The sequence below is a fragment of the Mesocricetus auratus genome, unplaced genomic scaffold (genome assembly GCF_017639785.1).
Source record: "Mesocricetus auratus isolate SY011 unplaced genomic scaffold, BCM_Maur_2.0 Super-Scaffold_6730, whole genome shotgun sequence".
Taxonomy (NCBI): Eukaryota; Metazoa; Chordata; class Mammalia; order Rodentia; family Cricetidae; genus Mesocricetus; species Mesocricetus auratus.
In genome coordinates this window covers 98,674,482-98,694,280 of record NW_024429184.1, presented here as the reverse complement: position 1 = coordinate 98,694,280, position 19,799 = coordinate 98,674,482, and the positions used below count along the sequence as shown (strand labels likewise).

At 42.5% G+C, this 19,799-nt stretch overlaps 1 pseudogene; it reads left to right on the top strand.

Moving 5' to 3' along the window:
• Positions 1-13,868: 13,868 nt before the first annotated feature.
• On the top strand, positions 13,869-17,108 carry LOC101823982 (annotated as a pseudogene).
• The last annotated feature ends 2,691 nt before the right edge of the window (positions 17,109-19,799 follow it).

The following is a 19,799-nucleotide window of genomic DNA, read 5'->3' as shown; positions in this document are numbered from 1 at the left end:
GCTGGCACTCCCCATATATGAGTGAGTACATACCATGTCTGTCTTTTTGTGACTGGGTTACCTCACTCAGGGTGGTTTCTTCTAGTGCCATCCATTTGCCTGCAAATTTCAAGATTCCATTGTTTTTATTTCCACTGAGTAGTACTCCATTGTTTAAATGTACCACATTTTCTCTATCCACTCTCCAGTTGAGGGGCATCTAGGTTGCTTCCAGGTTCTGGCTATTACAAATAATGCTGCTATGAACATAGTGGAACGGATATCCTTGTTGTATGAATATGCATCTTTTGGGTATATGCTGCATGTGTTTAACTCTGTGATGCTGTGTTACTTTGCCTGTCTAAAACACCTGATTGGTTTAATAAACAGCTGAATGGTCAATAGCAAGGCAGGATAAAGTATAGATGGGGTTGCAGGCAGAGAAAATAAATAGAAGGAGAAATCTGGGAAGGGAGGATCACAGAAGAAGCAAGAAAAGAAGGAGTGAGAAAAGAAGGGGCCAGCCACACAGCCAGACATGGAATAAGAAAGAAAGAAAAGATATACAGAGATAGAGAAATGTAAAAGACCAGAGGCAAAAGGTAGAGGTAATTTAAGTTAAGGGTATCTGGCAAAGAATAATCCAAGCTAAGGCTGAGCATTCATAAGAAATAATAAGCCTCCATGTGTATTTATTTGGGAGCTAGGTGGCAGGCCCCCAAAAGAACAAAGAGTAAGAGTAAAGAGTAAAAAACCAACACCTCAAGCTATGCCACTAGCTACACAGTTGTCTCTCCACGTCTTGTGTTCCAGAGTCACATGTTCAACCAACTGCTAACCAAACTACTTTAGGAACAACTACGTCTCCACTGAAGAGGCACAGAATTTTCTTATCACTATCCTGTTTTTTTTTCTGTTGGCTTAGTGGTCACACCCGAATCTACTGATGTTTTAACTACAATCTGTTCCCCACAGCCCCACAATCAGTACCCTGCCACTCAGAACATGGCCTGGCACCAGCTCTGCTGTGGCCACAAAATGTAGTCTCCTATTTAACTAAGTCTCTATTGTTTTATTTGCCAATAAAGTCAGATGTTGGGGTGAAAACATATTAAGTCAGAGAAAGAGACCCAGCAAGAGAAGCATCTCTCAAGTTGTCCCAAACCAAAAAGACCTCAAATCTTTAAGTCTCTCCCTACTATTTCCTGTGAGTCTCTCTATCCCTGTTCCTAGCTCCTCCATCCTCTCTATGGCTAATTCCTATCAACTAGCCACTGGATCCACCCCTGATTCAAGGTTAATCTTGTTAACACAATCTCAGAGTTTCACAATGTGGTCAATATCCTGCAACACTGTTCTCCAAATAATGTGACACCAACTAATTTCACAGCATACAGAATTAGGAATTATATGTAGTCAGTATATGGTTTCCAGGACTCAGGAGGGTGTACATAGGTTCTATGCAAATTGTATGCTGTCTTCAATAAAGGAAATGAACAGATAGAGACTTCTGTATCTACATGAGCCCTGGAGCCTACCTCCTCTGAACAGACAGGAACAATTTACAGTGTTAACTATTAACACATATAATGTGACAGTTATTATACGTATCACACACTGTTCTAAGCTCTACATATGTCAAATCACTTAATACTCATAACTAGGAATATTATCCCCATTTTATACTCGACAAAACAGAACTTAAATAACTTGTGAGGTGTCCTATAACTCGTAAGTGAAGGATCCAAGCATTAGGTTTGTACTGCTTGTTGATCTAATGGATCATTTTTATTATTTTTAATTGTATGTACTTTTGTGTTTGTACATGAGCTTGTATGTGTGAGTACAGGTACCCACAGAGGCCTGGAGCTGGAGTTATAGGCAGTTGTGATCTCTCTGACATGGGTGCTGTAAACTGAACTCTGGTCTTCTGCAAGAGCAAAAATGGTCGTAACCATTAAGTCATCTCTCCAGACTCCCACTGGTTAGTCTTGACTGTCAACTTGATACAACCCAGAGTTACTTGGGAATCAGGTACAGCATTGAGAAATTGCCTCCATCAGATTGACCTGTAGGAATATATGTGGGGCATTGTCTTGATTGCTGTTAGTTTTATATAAACTTATTGCATTTACTCATTTTGTCGGTTGTATTCCTTGAGAGAACTCTGACTGATACACCTCCTCTAAGTAGCTTAGTGAGAGTATCTTATGACAGAAACCGAAAAAAAAAAGAACAAGACCCTATAAGTCTGGGTTTACATATTCTTTTTTAGCTACTAAGATATATATAGTCAAAAATATTAACTTCACAGAAATTACTAATTTTTTGAGTATTTTCAGAAATATTTTTGCCACCATGCTGAAGGTTAGAGGAGGAAGGAATACACTTGGCTAATGAGGGCTAATGACTCAGTAGATATAGTAGCTGGATTGCTTTCTCAGTCACTTTCTATATTCTATGGTGCTTTAATTTTTTAAATATTTATTTTTAATTCATGCTTGTATGTGAATGTTTGCCTGCACATATGTCTGTGCACCATGAACATGCCTGATGCATGGAGAGTCCAGAAGAGGGTGTCAGATCCTCTGGAGCTGCAGTTACGGACAGTCGTGAGCCACCATGGTGGTGCTGGGAATTGACTCCAGATCCTCTGGAGGAGCAGGCCATGTGTGCTCTTACCCATTGAGTAACTGTTCCAGCTCCTGTCTGTGGTACTTTAAATGAATGTGATGAGCCTGTTTTGTATGCATAAGAAATACTCTGCATCTACGAGTTCTGGAAATCATCTGCAATTTAAATTTGCTACTTCATCACTTAAGTTTACTTCTCCTTAAATGAAAGATACACTTGTATTAATATGCAAGTCACACCCACTTCAAACATTCTTCCCCTCATTTCCATGAAAGAGTAAACATATATCCATTCAAAATGTTTTTATTAGCTCAATAAACACTGATGGAATATCAAATAAAAGTATCTTAGGTTTCTCTAATATACTTAATAAAGTCTTTCTGTGTGCACATATTTTAGTTTACTGCACCTCTATGAGGTAAGCAGGGAGAGTGCAGTAATTCATTTTATAGCTAAATGAAGCAGATGGACATTAAGTCACTAATAAGTGTCTGGTAGTCATTGCGGCATACTCCATTACTGTGAGTTTGCAGCTGATGCTGTGTTAGGTGCTTGGCTGTGGATACATACACTTTCTTTCCAAAACTGTAGATGATCCAAAACTATTATGAAACCCAGGAATAGTATATAATGTGATATTTCTGTTCAGAAGGGGATTATCATTTCTGGCCTTTGGACAGTAAAGACCAGACCACAGTCCCAAGATGGCAATGAAGGATGGGTAGAGCTTGGGCATCTTTAAAAGATGCATGCAGGATTCAGGGAGATGGTAAAGGATATGCAGGCACAGACTTCTAGGATCTCCAACTGGGAGTAGTTAGCTAGACGGCTTCAAATAAAAGGGAGTGGTGGCAGAAAATCTGTAGTTTTGGTAGCAAACTAAGAAATCTTGGAGAGAAAACAGGAAGTTCAGAGTGTGTCCCAGAGAGACAGGAGTCAGAGAGAGAGAGAGAGACAGAGAGAGACAGAGACAGAGAGAGAGAGAGAGAGAGAGAGAGAGAGAGAGAGAGAGAGAGAGAGAGAGAGAGAGAGAGAGAGAGAGAGAGAGAGAGAGAGAGAGAATAGAGAATAACTGCAGAAGTCAGAACCACAGATCAGGGAAGAGCTCTAACAGCAACACTGCAATTCTAATTAACAGAGGTCTGAAAGAAAAACTAGGGTGAGGGAGACAGTGAGAGGGGGTAGGAAGGTGGGGATGGAGAGAGGGGGAGAGGGACAAACGTAGTAGCAGCCCAGGCAGGCACTGGGAGAGCAGAGGGAAGAAACCATGTTTAAAACTCTCCTGAAGTGCCCTTGGCTTGGTGACCCTAAGGGAAAAAGATGCTACCTGACCACACACTTGAAACCCAGAGCAAGTATTGTGAGACTATACCTGACTCGAAGAATGTGTCTAGACAGCAGGGAGAACTTCTGAGTCAGAACTGGCCTGAGCTGCAGTCTAGACTGGACCACAGACAGCGATCCCCAACACACACGCTGACATCAGGAGACTGGCTCCTCCGAAGCATGACCAGCATGAACAAGCCCAACAGCAAGGACCTTTGAGGATGTGACCAGCATCCATGAGCCTAGGAAACAATGCTCAGAGGACTCTACACCCCAACAAACTGCATTTTCAGACTGTCCATGCCTGAGCTAATTGGGCGAGCCAGCTTTGTCCTGCTCTGTTGTCATTCTTTTGTGCCCTCCTTTCTTTCCCCACCTCCCTTTGGATAGACTTCTTCAGGACTTTCCTTCAGACTGGCTTGGGGCTGGAGGTCCCTGGTCTCGTCTCTCTCGAGCGTGACTAATTGGGTCATCCCTTTTCATCCTACCATTCTCCATAGCTGCCTCATCCTTTCCCTTTGTCTATACTGTTTCCCCCTCCATGTATTTTCCCTCCGTTATTTTCCTGTTATCTTATTGTCCGTCATATTCTACTTGTTTACTTTCTATTATACCATCAGTAACTAACATCTTAGTACACACGGTATTTTTTGAGTACCCTATCTTCCTGAAACAATTACAGCTAACAGAGGAATTGTTTTTTTTTTAATTGAACCTATGCTTTGGTAGCTATTATTCCTGCAGATAGTGTTTTATTCTTGGAATAGTAATAGGGGTCTTAGCCTACTGCGCCAAACACACAGGCCGAGGTTCTAATTATTGAGCCAGGTCCCAGAGCAGCTGAAACACCACCTCAACCTTATTACAACCTAGCCCACTTTGAACATTGCTAATGTTTCTATTAAAAGAATGAGTCATTCAAAAAAAAAGCAAACCAATGACCTCATTTCAGATGTATTAGTCCTTATGCGGGAAAACATAGGAAGCATCCACCAGCAGAGCCCTACTAGCAGGAGAAAACACCCACAGGCTTTTGTCTCAGGTCAGGAGGGTGAGAAAGAAGTCATCTTGGAAGTTCACCATCTTTATTACCCAGCCATGGTTCCTCGCTGTCTGTCGGGGAATCATCTAACTACTACTAGTCCATCATGTCTATCTCCAGATAGGCATGTTCTTTTTGGAGACAGTATTATAGCCCAATCTTGTCTTGAATTTACAACCACTCTCACTCAGCCTCCAGATGTTGGAGTTGCAGACATTAGTCACCATAGCTAGCTTTCAGACAGGCAGGCCCTGAGAGCTTACTTCCCCAGTGCCCCCTTTCCAGGAATGGACAGAAGGACGTGTTGTCTCAAAGCATTTGGGGAACTGAGAAATGAAAAATCATGGAGCCCAGGAAGTAGAATTTCCAAAAGAGAAATACCAGGATCATGGGGGAAAAAAAGAGTTCCAGAACACAGTAGTAATTTGTCAATAGGCTAAGGCACAGTAAATAGGCAGTGTCTAAAATTCCAGAAATTAAATAGCAACACGAAAATCATATTTAGTATTATGAATGTTAATTAAAAGTATTTTTAAAAATTCTTCTGGGAAGTGAGAATTAGGAAGATGAAAGCTAGGCTTGCTCCTTTTGATTGAAAGTTTAAACATAGAAGTTTTCAGTGCTTAAAATTCTAGTATTGCTTTCAGATAATCACTATTTGGAATTGGATAAATCTATGAAATTCAGAAATCAAATGAGTGTTGAGGCTCATGTGTGAAAGGCAGAAAAGGAAATGCTGAAAGGTTAATGAATTAAGGTCAAGAAAAGAGAACACGGGATAGTAAATGACACCAATAAAAGGACAATAAGATCTTATGAAAATCTCTGAGTAGCAAATGATTATAATAAATGAGATAAGCTTATCAGATAAAAAATGCAGGCTCCATAGTGACAACAAAACACATGTACCTTGTGTCACCAAAAAGACATTCTTAAAGTACAAAGGCAAAGAAAGAAATTTCAAAGATGGAGAAATACATACTAAGCAAGGGTCGTTCAAGAGAAAGTAGCTGTTATTATGTTAATATCAAGTCAAATAGACTGGAAAGTAAAAGCTTTATTAGCAGCAATTGACAATTGAGTTTTTACATGTGGCAAAAAGAAGTAATTTGCCTAAAAATGGTGATTCTGAATCCACATGGGACTGATGGTGTCATCTAAAACTATGGGGGAAGAAACTGAAAAAAAATTTAAGGAAGAGTAGAGAATGTCAAAAAGTTAGGAAAAGTGTAACATCTTTTTAGAATATAATTAACCATCTGTGTGTGTGTGTGTGTGTGTGTGTGTGTATAGACGTAACACATATTTTTGTGTCTTCCTTTATTTACCTTGTTGACCTATCAATTTGATTATGGCAAAGAGCAACAGACTGGCGACTAGATATCTTTCAAGTTCCAAAGACTTTGCTCCCGGATGAAATCTTGAGACATTTCACCACTCCCTATTTATTTTTAGGTGATAAAACCCAGTACAAAACAGACAACTCTGCATCCCCACCCAAGTGGAGACAGGTCTCCTTTTCCTGTTCAGCTGGTGTGAGCTCGAAGCCTCCAATAACGAAGGAGGAGTCATCCCTCCAGTGGAAAGAGCAGGGAGGCTGTAAAAGGGAACCAGAGGAGCGGGGCAACTTTCTTTTTCCTCAAGGCTCACTGGTTTACAATCTGGTAAGAAGCACTGTTTCATATCCATATCCAGTTTCTAGTTCTTTCCTGTAAAAGCCACTCTCATTGAAAAAAACATATTGTTTCTTAAGAGTACAGCTTACAACTTCCCAGCTTTGTTACTGACTTTCAGCAATCTCTATGTTACCCAGCTGCTCTATCCTTTCACAGCCGTGGTGTAGAATGGGGTCTACTAAAGCGTCCCTGCAATGCGGAGGGCTTCAGCCAGAGCATTTATGGGTCAGACACCAGCTGCTGTGTCCTCGAGTTCTAGGGAACACCTGTCCAGCTCTCTGATTGGTTCTTTTCTAATGTCCCCCTCACTTTGACTAAACTGAGAATAGCATGAGATCCACATTTGGATGGAGAAGAGAAACTCCACAGCTCTCCAGGTTTTATTGTTTTGGGGGTTTCTTTCTAACATTTTTCTTTTCGAAACAGGGTTTCACTGGGTAACAGCTCTGACTGTCCTGGAATTCGCTCTGTAGACCAGGTTGGCCTGGAATTTACAGAGATCCACCTGCCTCTGCCTCCCGAGCGCTGGGATACAAGGCGTGTGCCACCACCACCCGGCTGCTCTCCAGGTTTTTGTTTAAAAGAACACTTGCTTGACTGCTTCACCCGCTCTTATTCGGTATCCTGTTTTGAAGTGAATGTTGATTTGAAGATCATAAAAAGTCTCACATTCGCATGCAGTGGACATGAGCAAGGCCTTGGATGAAACTCTGATCCAATAATTAAAGTCACTGTTAATGTCTTTCTACACCTATATCTGTATTCACAATATGAAGCCATCAAAAACAACAAAACAAACAAACAACCACAAGTCTCAACACCTGTCCAGGATTTTATATTCCAATTCAATAAAAGTGTACATAAGCAAATAAAAAGATAAATAATCTTTCTGTGGTTAGAAAGCTTAAAATAAGTCAAAGAATAGTATAACCTAATTGGAATTGAATTATAAGAACATCTATGTATCTTAGTTACTTTTCTATTGCTGCGATAAGATACCATGACCAAGGCAACTTGCACAAGGAAGCGTTTGACTGGGGATTACAATTTCACAGGGTGAATCCATGAGTGGCCAGGAGGCTGGTAGCAGGAAGCCAGGCCTGATGCAGGAGCAGCCACTGAAAGCTTATGTCTGATCCAAAAGCCCAATGAAATGACACACCTCCTCCAAGGCCACACCCCCTAATCCTTCCCAAACAGTTCCACCACTGAGAAACAAGCATTCAGATATGCGAGCCTGTGGGAGGCATTCTCATTCAAGCCACTGCGCTACGCATCAAAGTGTATGTACCTGTAATTTGACGTAAAGGAAAAGTTAAATGTATACACACATGTGGTGAGTGCACAAACTTACATGCAGACAAAAACTATACTAGGACAAAATCACCTTTTTACAAGAATAATTTATTTAATGTATGTCTGTGCTTGTGTGGAGGCCAGATGTCTACACTGAGAAACTACTGCCCACAAAGAACAAACTACAGCCCCTCGCTGAACATAGCACTCGAAACTGACTAGATTGACTGAACAGCAAACTTGGATGAGCTGCTTGTTTCCACCCTCCACTACTCCTTGGGTTACACACAAATGCAGCCATGTCTGGCTTTTATGTGGGTGCAGGGATCAGAATTCAAGGACACACGCTTAAGTGACAGGCATTTTACCAACTGAGCCATCCTCCCAGGTCCTCGATTGAATGCTTCTTAAAAAGAAAGAAAAAAAAATCTAGGAAAATCACATCTCTAAAATTAAAGTGTCATGGCAGGAGAGACGGATCAGAAGTTAAGAGTACTTAGGTGCTCTTTCAGGGGACCTGGGTTCAGTTCCCAGCACCTAGCCTGCGGCCCCCAACTGTCTGTGACTTGCTTCGGGGGTTCTGATGCCCGATTCTAGCCTCTAAAGATTCAAGGTACACATGTGGTGCACAGACAGACAGACAGACAGAAGAAATATACATAAAGTAAATTTAAAAAAATTACATGCCAACAATAAGAATCAAAGCAGTCAGTAAAGGGGTGGAAAATTTGAGCTTTGAGCTCCCTCTACTGGCTCAAAGAAAAAAATTCCCAGAAATAATTACAACCCAAACCACAGACTGGTAATTAAGTAACTCCTGTCCTAGGCAGATCTTTAAAAGTTACCAGAGTTGTCAGAGTGGCTCCGCACGGATGGCCTGAGGCAGAAGAACCGCCTTAAGTTGAAGGACAGCCTGGGCTACAAAGGGAAAAAGCTCTTCATCTCTGTAGCCCTGCCCTGTAATCTGTGTGAGAAGTGTCTGGAATACAGCTCACTTCAGCTGCAGACCGTGACCATCTCCCGACTTTCCACAATGTATATCATGAGTATGTTTATAGCACAGAATGTTTTCAAAGTGCACTTATTATAGGTATAGAATTCACATAGCTAAGAATAAGATTTAATCCAGTCTGTCATTCTGGATTTGAAGAAAAAGCAAAGCAATATTATTCATGACAAGATGAAGCAAGTCCTATCAAAAGATGAGGATTGACATTTAGAGTTAAAAATCTTTATGTATTCAAATTGATTTAGAATGTTCATCTAGTCTGCACTGATTTTATCAGCATGTCAATGCTGCCTTTCTTTTTAATGTACTTTTAAAGGCATGTGATTGGTGACATACACCATTACTTCATTCATCTTAAGCCAACAATATTCACTGAGCATGCAGACTTTGTACCGTGACAATAAATGCAACCACAACAACCAAATGAGTTTGTCTGTGAAGTCTGTCATCTGGTAGAATGACACATTATTTTTATTTATTAAAAAATTCCGTGAAAAGCAATGGGGTAATTAAAGATAGCATTCCATTGCCTGGGTTCTAGCATTGCTTTCTTTATCAATAAATGATCACACCAAAAATATTACCAATGTCAACTGTTGATTCAGAAAATTTGGTTGAATTCTGACAAGTCAGGAGACTGTCATACTCTGATGACACCACCACTTGCCGCTTTCTGGAGCAGATGTTATTTTTACAACTGCTCCGGAGTGCTTGTTATATAATACAGGTGGAATGCTTGAATCAGTGCCTGGGGAAGTACACAACAGATACAGCTACAGCGATGATGTGATTGTGACTTGAGTGTTCACGTGACCGTGTTAGCTCACGAAATCCTTACTGGGGGCTGAAATCTGGACAGGAAAACAAGAAACGCGTATTAAAGCCTAATGATAAAGGACGCTGTGCTGTGTCTGAGAGGCAGAAAGTCATCACTCTGTCCTCACCACAGGGAAGGATGGAGAAAACTGAACTTAAAATTTTCTCCTAGATTAGAGACCACAAGTCGTCACTTTTTAGGACCACCGACCACCCCAAAACTGGAGAAAGAAAAGAATGCACAGAACCCTAGTCCCACAAAAGCAGCACCTCTGCCCCTGGAGAACCAAGACTGGAGGGAAATTAAGCGCAGGTGCGAACTGCTAACAGCCCAGGGTGAAAAATCTGGAGAGTTACAAATTTTACCTTTGGCAAGGAAAGCATCTCCTCACATTATGAATCATAAATGAATCCAGTCATGAGGGCAGACAAGACCACTTTGTCGATGCCCCATCTCTGAACACTGGATACCAAGCCTTCGCTATACATGGGCCTTTTAGGAGGAAACTTTAAATCCAAATCATAATACTCACCTAGTAAGAAATGTTTCCGTAATTATATATGCATGTATATACCATTAACTGTGATTGACGCATAATGGACTTTTACAGAAGGGATGAATGAAAATGAAGTGCATTATTTTTCCACTCTTGCTTTAAGAAAATAACATTTTCCTCAAAAAATGATAAATGATAGCAGAAATGTATTTGCTGATTGTCTTGTGGATGAGTGAAGCAAATGGCATTGGTGTTGTGAGGGATGGGAAGGGGGACTTGTTGAGGGATGGGAGGAGGGCTTGTTGAGGGATGGGAGGAGGACTTGTTGAGGGATGGGAAGGAGGGCTTGTTGAGGGATGGGAGGAGGACTTGTTGAGGGATGGGAAGGAGGACTTGTTGAGGGATGGGAGGAGGACTTGTTGAGGGATGGGAAGGAGGACTTGTTGAGGGATGGGAGGAGGACTTGTTGAGGGATGGGAAGGAGGACTTGTTGAGGGATGGGAGGAGGACTTGTTGAGGGATGGGAAGGAGGACTTGTTGAGGGATGGGAAGGAGGACTTGTTGAGGGATGGGAGGAGGACTTGTTGAGGGATGGGAGGAGGACTTGTTGAGGGATGGAAGGAGGACTTGTTGATGCTCCAGTACCAAGAATGCGTATTATCTGCAAAACAGAGTGACGCTAGATGCTGCTGTTCTTGAGTTGGTCATAGCTACCCATCGCTAACTCTAGGGCAACCACTAAAATCGTTTTTAGTGTATAATTTTAGGGTATAATTGATATCGTGAGAGGAGAGAGAAATGGAACCAAATATATGTTCAGCCAAAGTCACAGAAGAAAACGGTAGAAGACAAAAAGTCAGTAAAAGCAAGGACAATAAATAGGAATAGTGCCAATCATAGCATATATTAATTTCAGTTATAGCAATAATTATATTAAACATCACAATATAAATATACTGCTTAAATGCAATAATATCACATCCACTTAAAGAAAAAGTGCAACTGCATGACTTTGCATGAAATCCACTTTGAACACAGATACCGATGGAGTGGTGTTTAGAGGCATCATGAATTTTGTCCTAGAAGATAGTGAGTTTACTGACAGATGCACGTGTTCTGATTGTTTCATCTGCTGGTGACTCCACCTTGTTCTCCAACCTGTATGTTCACAGCAATATTGAAGCTGTGGCTCTTAGCGGCAGCGGCATCTAAGTGTTCAGGTATTTAAATCTAAAGCTAGGCATGATTAAACTCTGCCAAACACTGGGCCTCCCACACTAAATAGCCAATAACAAAGGGAACGTCAAAGTCTTCCTCCAGTCCAAGAAAGTGTTTACTAACTATTAACAAAAGATGCACAAAAACTAGCAACCACAGATTACTTCTCCCATGTGTTTACAGCCTGATACTGTTCCCCTACAGAGCTTCCCCAACTAGTGGTATGCTGGATAGTTTTATATCAACTTGATACAAGCAAAGTTATGGGAGAGGAGATAATCTCAATTTTAAAAAATGCCTCCATAAGATAGGGCTTAATTAGTGGTTGATGGGGCAGGCCCTGCTCATTGTGGGTCTAGGCTGGCTGTCCTGAACTGTATAGCAAATCAGGATGAGGGATGGCTCAGCAGTTAAAGGCTAGGCTCACAACCAAAAACATAAGAAAGCAGGCTGAACAAGCCATAATGAGCAACCAGTATCAGCACCCCTCCATGGTCCCTGCCCTGCTTGAGTTCCCGTCCTCACTCCTTTTGAGGGTGAACTGTTACATGGAACTGTGAAATAAACCCTTTCTTCTTCAAGTTTCTTTTGGCCATGATGTTTCACCACAGCAATAGAAACCCTAACTAAGACAAGGCATTTCCAGGTTTCATAGTAGATCCTATCCACCAGACCAGGCACAGCCCATTGGATCCCAGCCTTTCTGTCTCTGTGTCTGTAGTTCCTTCAGTGTCAGGTCATTTCTTCATTCCCACGTTGCTCTCATAGGGCAATCTCCAAAGCCATGCAGGTCGAGGCAACAGTCTCTCAAGCAAGGCCCCAGTTGCCTTCAGTTATAGGAAAGCAGCAAAGTGAGGAAACATTTGAAGCTAGGAGGGCTTGGCTCGTGAAGTTTCAAGTGAAGACGACATCTCTATAACATAAAAGGAAAAAACAGAATGGTGGTGAGACACCATTGTTGAAAATATCGTATACTTTAGTCATGGACCATGAAGGAAAGCAAACTTATACTACCCTGGAAGCTTTGTCCCTATTGGTTAGCCCTTCCATGGCCTCAGCATCAGTTCCTGCTTCTGGGATCATGCCCAGTATGAGTTCCTGTCCTACCTTCCTTCAGTGATGAACAGCAATGCTAAAGTGTAAGTCAAATAGCCTCTTCCTCCCCAACTTGCCTTTGGTCATGGTGTTTCATCGCAACAACAGAAAACATAAGTAAGACAATAACCTATGACTAGATTGGTCATAGACCCCAGGGAAGAACATACTATTTTTTCTCTGATACATATATATAGTATTAAACTAACTCCTAATGATTTGTATCCATAAATTAGTATATCTCTTAGCCTTCGTTAGAGAAAATTCCTTTTGCAATAGATAGTGTCTGTTTTGAAATATAGACCCACAACTGGCCAAGGTGTAGAGAATTAAGAGACTGTGGGCTGTCCAGCCCTAAATGGCATATCCACACCACAGTACTCCTCCAAATGTCCATGGACCATCCCAAACAAGAGGTGGCAGATGACTACAGTGAGCAGTGTTTTCAGGACAAAACAAGGCAGTTTATGAACTGCAGGATAATTGCACAAACTCAAGCCAGAGGAAGATCTCAGCATGGAGTGGGCAGGTGGCAATAAAGTACCCCCCCTCAACTCCGCTGAGGAGCTTTTGGAAATTGGTGGCTGCTGGGAGGGGGAGAGCAAGTTTTCTTCAGTGAAGCTGCTCCTGAGAGGCCATCCAGACTACATCCATGTACATCCAGGCAGCCCCGAGAGGACTCATGCAGGGTCCTTCCTGCAGGTAGAGCGGGGGAAGGGTCGGTTCAGCCAGTCTTTTCTCAGGGGCTGAGTGGGATGGTGAGTGTCTAAGACTCAGACCCTCCCCCCATTAGTTACCGGGGAGAAAAAAACACACACACTGAGTCTGTTGAAGCAGGATCTCGATTTATTCCAATAGGCAGGAACTTATATAGGACTGAGGTAGGGGATGGGAATCTTAGGATAGGGTAAGGTGATGTGAGGAGTTAAGGGCCAATAGTATTCCATCAAGCAGGCAGGTAGGTAGGCAGGGGGCAATCTTGCATCAGGTCTGGCTGAATCACCCGCTACTTGAAAGTTACAGGTTAGAGACAGGTCGCCAAACTGTAGCCAGGTTTGGGAGGTTACACTGGGCCTCACATCCAAGCCCTAAACTCAAGTCAGGCTCAGGAGCTTACACTGGGCCTGGCGTCCAAGCCTTTCTTAGGCCCAAAAGACTCAGTGAAGGAAAAACAAACCAAAGGACACATGAAGTTAGAAGAGGATGGTCTGAAGGATGGGAGAGGAACTGGAGTGGAGAGAATAGGGGATGAACTAGATCAAAACACAATGTAAGCACGGATGGTCGTCTCAAGCAATAACTCAATGATTAAAGGAGAGAGAGCCAAGCAGAACAGAAAGTGCCTGTGTAGGAGCTGCATCCAGACAGTCACTGAGAGGAAGATGTACAGTGAGACCAATGTTGTTTCTATACCGTCACACGCCCATTCGGCAGCCCTTAATCATGGGCTCATTCTGACTTGAGAGTGAAATGTGTGTGTGTGTGTGTGTGTGTGTGTGTGTGTGAATTGTGATTTTAGAGTGTTATACATATCTATGTATGTATGTATGTACTTATGAACACACACACACATACATACACAGCATCTAATTTTTTTGAGGGAGGTCCTGGCTGTGAAGACCTCAAACTTGCAGCGATTTCTTGCCTCTGTTTCTTGAGTTCTTCACCACCACACCTGGCAAGCCTTATTACCTAAGAAAGGAAACTGTGCAAGTTGGCACACTCCTCTGGTAGATATGAGCGAAGTAAGGTGAAAACCTGGGAAGGATTCCCCATTCTAGTTGCCACTAAGAGCATGTGATTGACAGGAAGTCAGCAGGAATTTGGAAGAAGTTGATCCTAACCTTGACAGATGAGTCTAAGGATTTCAAGGCTTCAGGTGTAGCAAGTGACTGCGGATGTGGTGGAAACAGTGAGAGTACCACAACTGGAGTCAATGCTTGGGGAGCAAGAGGCAGTCTGTGAGCATCCATCCTTGTGGGCGAGCACAAGGTGGCACACCTCTTAGAGTTCCAGGAGGGCCTGCTGGAGGATGCACGCTGACCCCTGGACTTCATCTCACGTGACAAAATGTAGACTGGACAAGTATGCTCAAGAGAGAAGAGATAAATGAAGGACCTGGAGCTTGCTGGATATGCTGAGGGAAGGCAGCCACGGTGAAAGAGATTGTGTTGTTGGTTTGAAAAGAACCAGCAGATTTGATGCTTCAGAACCTACTGTGAGAGCAGAGCTGACAGAACAAGTGCCACGTACTACACCGTTTTGTCAAGAGAATCAGCCCTCCAACACCACACGCTTTCTCCAAACACTACCTCCTGAGGTTAGAACTATCTTGAAGATCAGAATAGTCTTTACAGACATGAAAACCAGTCAGGCAGCTTTGCTAGCTCTGCTAGGACAGGAGCTCATGGAGTGATTTGCTGTGGAGACCAAAGTGTGCTCTGACCTCATAGAGCTTGTTGTCCTGCCTAGCAATGACGACTCGATGACAGAGGCTGTGGCTGTCCACTGAAAGATGCTCCCGTGGTTGAGAAGGACATTACAGCATCTTATCTTCCCTTGGTGAGCTACACTGTGACTGTAGAATGAAGGGGAGTTGGCCAGAAAGCTACCAAGGAAATGCTGCTGCCCAAGTTTTTCCGGTTATGTTCTGACAATGTGTGGGGAGTCCGAAAGGCCTATGCGGAGTGCTTCATGACTATTTCATGTGGAAGATGCTTGGGAAATCTAAGGAAAGAAGTTATCAGTTCTATTCTGGTGGTTGAATTCACCACAGGCTCATATATGTGAGTGTTTGCTCCTGCAGTTGGAACTGTTAGGGAAGGAGTAGAAGGTGTGGCCTTGTTAAAGGAGGTGTGTCACTGGGGGTCATCTCTGAGGTTTCACAAGCCAAAACTCTTCCCGTTCTCTGTCAGTCTGTCTGTCTGTCTGTCTATCTGTCTATCTGTCTCTGTCTGTCTGTCTGTCTCTCTTTCCTCCTGCCTCTTGTTTGTGGATCATATGAAACCTCTCAGCTACTGCTCCGGTGCTATGCCTGCTTCCTACCACACCCCACCATGACAGCCATGGACTCATCACTCTGGGAAACTTTAAGTCCCAGTTAAATACTTCTAGAAGTTGCCTTGGTCATGGAGTCCTATCACAGCAACAGGAAAGTAACTAAGACAGCTATTTATTAACCTTAGCAGTGATGCTGCAGGACAGAGCTGACCAAACAGCCTTTTCTTTCTTTCGTTTTTCTGTGTCTGAGATTCTTTCATGTCTTCTTTTATTAAAGTCAGAAGATTCATCAGCTGATTAAAAAAATACACGACCAAAGATCACATGTTGTACAAGAGCAGATTAAGCCAGAGGATGCTCATTCAGATCTCAGTGTTCTTTGTCCCAGTGCTAGACTGCAATGCACACTTGAAGACTGCTTCTGTGACGTCTAGGAACTCTCCAGGGGACATAGATATTCCAATACACAGTGCCTTCCTCTCTGTGCTTTGTCCTCCAAATCACATCAGGAAGCAGCCTGCTTTTAAAGCCTGCCAGCACAAGTCTATTCCTGCTGGAGGTTGGCGTCAGCTCCCCAGATCTGCCTCTGTTAGACTAGGAGTTGTTCAACTCCTTCCATTTCTGGAGGGACTCATCTACCTGAAATACAGGATTCCGAGAAGAGACTATCCCCAGAGATGAGGATCCCCATGTGGGGCTCTCCTAATATCACTATGGCCACCAGGAAGAAACTTGAAGAGATGACAGAGAACCGAGATTCCCATCTGGATGAGCCAGATGTTAAAGAACATGTGGGAGGCACTGAACTGGAGACTTCTGGCATGGGTGCTCATGAAGAGGCTGGCGGTATACAACAGTGGAAGAGGGTGCAAGATTAGCTGGGTATAAATGAGCTACCAGGCTGTAACAAATCAAGAAAACCAGGTTTTGACAAATCATGATGACTCCATGCCTTTAGTCAGTGCTGCTGTTGAGAATTTAGATGCCATTTTTACCTATGTTTATGAAGATGTGGACATGAGCACCAATGGGGTTACAAGTGGTTACAAGTGTTATAACCCAATGAGGAGAGGAGAGGGAAAGTGCTAGATATCATACCACAAGCTTTATTATCTCAGCGTTTGTCAGTGACTGATCCCCTTTGAGCACAGTTGACACTGAGGTCACCAAGCATTGGGCATAGAGCCTGCCAGGTATGGCCCTGACACTCAACAGGCAGAACTGGCACTGCTTAAGAGAGATTTAGGAGTCTCTGGCATCAGACACCCAGTGGCAAGTGCCAAGAGCTTTGGCATTCTCCATCCCACAAGCTTGAGGTTATTATTGGAGATCAGTTGACAGCTGCAACTCCAGTTCCAGTTTTTAATGGATTTTTAGAAGATCTCAGTGAAGTCAGGATAGGTATTCTTAAACATATACATGATTTTCTGTAATTTCTTCATATTGATGAAAGGGGAGAATATCTGTGTTAACTTCAGGAGGTTCGGGTGACAGATAAAGGTAGAACTTGCTATTTTTGAGCTGCACTGGCTGAATAGCCATTTTACTTGGGGGGAGTATGCAAATCCTCTTATTGTGAGGAACAGAAGTAACTATCCAGCTGTCCGTGAGATCGTATGCTCCTCAAAGTTAGGCATCTGTCTGGCTCACCATCTCCACCAGCTGAGCACATCCTCATACTCAAGCCCTATGTACACACCTGCATTTGCCATGCTGTGCAGACACCACAGGGCCCACCCTCCAGGATGCAGGTTGGAGACGAAGGTATAGACTGGCCGTCTTGGGTTCCTGCAGAGAAGTTGAAAACTGCACTGGAAGACAAGCATGGTGGCACACACCTGTAATCTCAGCACCTAAGTGGAGGATCATGAGTTCAAGACCAGTCCCAGTTACCTTAAATGACTTAAATAGAATGGGGAGGCAGCCAGCTAGTAAACTAAGCCCTACATAGCACAAAAAGATTCTGGCTGCTTTTTACCACCACTGCCAAAATACAAAAACAAACAAAAACCTAGGAACATTTTGAGTAGACATAAAACCTGTTCACCTCGATTGGAACATGATACACTGAGGCACTGAAGCATCTCGTGGTACCTGAAGTAATATACACAATATAAAAATGCTTTTGATTTGGTTTGGGTATTATTTTTGTGTTTCCATGTAACTGGAATTCTGGTTTAGATGTATAAAAATGCTTAGTTGTGGCTCAGGGTTCTGTCCTGACAGAGCTGCAGCACTTATTTCCTTCCACCTGGGCTGTCACTGAAGGCGATGCCTCTCCAGGGACCAGTTTGTCCTGAGCCTGGTGTCACATTGCTTGCGTTGGCAGATGACGGGCTTCCAAATGTTAGAGTGCTCCCCAAAAACAAAAAAGCCTCTATGACAGACACTACTAGAGAAAGGGTATTTCTGAGCCTTGGCTGTCATCAAGCAGTCCTAAACTGACCGTCCTGGCCCTCAAGAGAGATTGAGACAGCGATGTCAAGTACTTTGCAAGCATCCACCCCTCCCCAGCACCAAAGCCTCTGGAGATCCAATGAGTCCTACTTCCTTAACCTATTAGAAAACACAAACCATGGCTTCCTTCCTGCTTCTGCAAGAACCATGGTCCAACTGTCCTGAACCAGTCTGGAACAGGTGTGGGGGTATCTTCCTCCTGCTGGCTCAGTTATAGGTACTAATTGCTACCCCCAAGTCTGGGGGTTGTAAGAGACAAGAAAAAGTACTGTAACCACTATTACTTTTTTTTACATAGGAGAAAGTAATTTTTCAGGGGATTATAATTGTCACCAAAGCCTTAATGGGTTACTTCATCTTCCTGACTGAAGGAAGCCCAAACTGGCAGAGCATTTCCTTTTGGAAAGAATGAGGTTCCCAGAGACCTGCCTTGCTTTCTCTTGGATTTATGCAATAACTGATAAGTAAAATCCTTATGGCTAGAAGGCTGATGTGTACTGGATGGAAAAGACCTGCAGTATTAGCCTAAGCTTGCATTCCTTCCAGGTGCAGATTCTGTTCAATGCCATTGCTGCCCATCCCGGCCCTGAGTGTAAATAGTTCTTGCTGTGTATCACAGGCAAAAGAGATTTTGTTTTCTTTTGAATCTTTCCTAAGAACTTGATGATAACACTAAAATAGACTCTGATTTTGACTCCTAATACAGTACATTATTGCACACATTTACACAATATTTGCAGGATCTCTTTTTGCTATTTTTTTTCATGCTAATTCTAACCTGAAAGAAATTTCTTAGAATAATGTATTTAACTTGATCATGGCCATCTCTGAGGCGTAACTTTTCTTCCTGTGCTTCACAGGGGTGCCATTCTGTGGTGGGAAGTCTTAATTGTGCTATTAGAACTATCATGGTACAAGTGTCTGAAGATAAAACTGAATTGCTGAAGCTCAGGAAAAGATTTCTCACTGATGAGCAAAGAAAGTAGGAGTTACTTGAAGTGTGCTCTTAGAGGAGATGCTGTGAATGACAAGAAAGGACTTAGACCATTGCATTAGCTTATTTGATAAAGTAGCTGCAGGGTGAGAAGATTGGCTTCAGTTTTTATAGATGCTCTACTGTGGATAAAATGATATTAAGAAGCATGGAGTTACAGAGACATCTATTGTGAAAGGGAGAATCAACTAAGAAGCAAACTTGTACATTGTTTTAAACATAATTCTAGTGCCTTTGTATGTATAACTTTTATATGTGATGGAAATAAAGACATTCATATTATTTGTTCTGTTGTGACATTTCACTTAGTGTAGTGTTTAGTAAATGAACCTTCAATATCTTTAAGGTATGCCTGTAACAGGATGAAGAAATATACAACATGCTAACATATATCATAAAGTTATTGAGGATAGCTATATTAATGTCATACAAAAAAGAACTCAGACATAGAGAAATTATCAGAGAAAGTGAGATATTACAAAATGGTAAAGGAGGTGGGTGTCCAGAATGACACCACAGTTCCTAATGTGTCTGAGCCAACAACCCAAATTCAAAGCACATGAGCCCAAAGCAAATGGCACTTCAGAGAGAAATGAATGAAGCCATCATTCTAATGAGAGAGTTCAGGGTTCCTCTCCTAGTAATTGGCAGAGCCAGAAAAGAGAAAATCATTAATGACAGAGTTGAACTGAAGAAGCATCATCAGTCAACTGAATCTAATTGACATTTATAGAGTGTTTCAATGAGCAGAATATAGTAC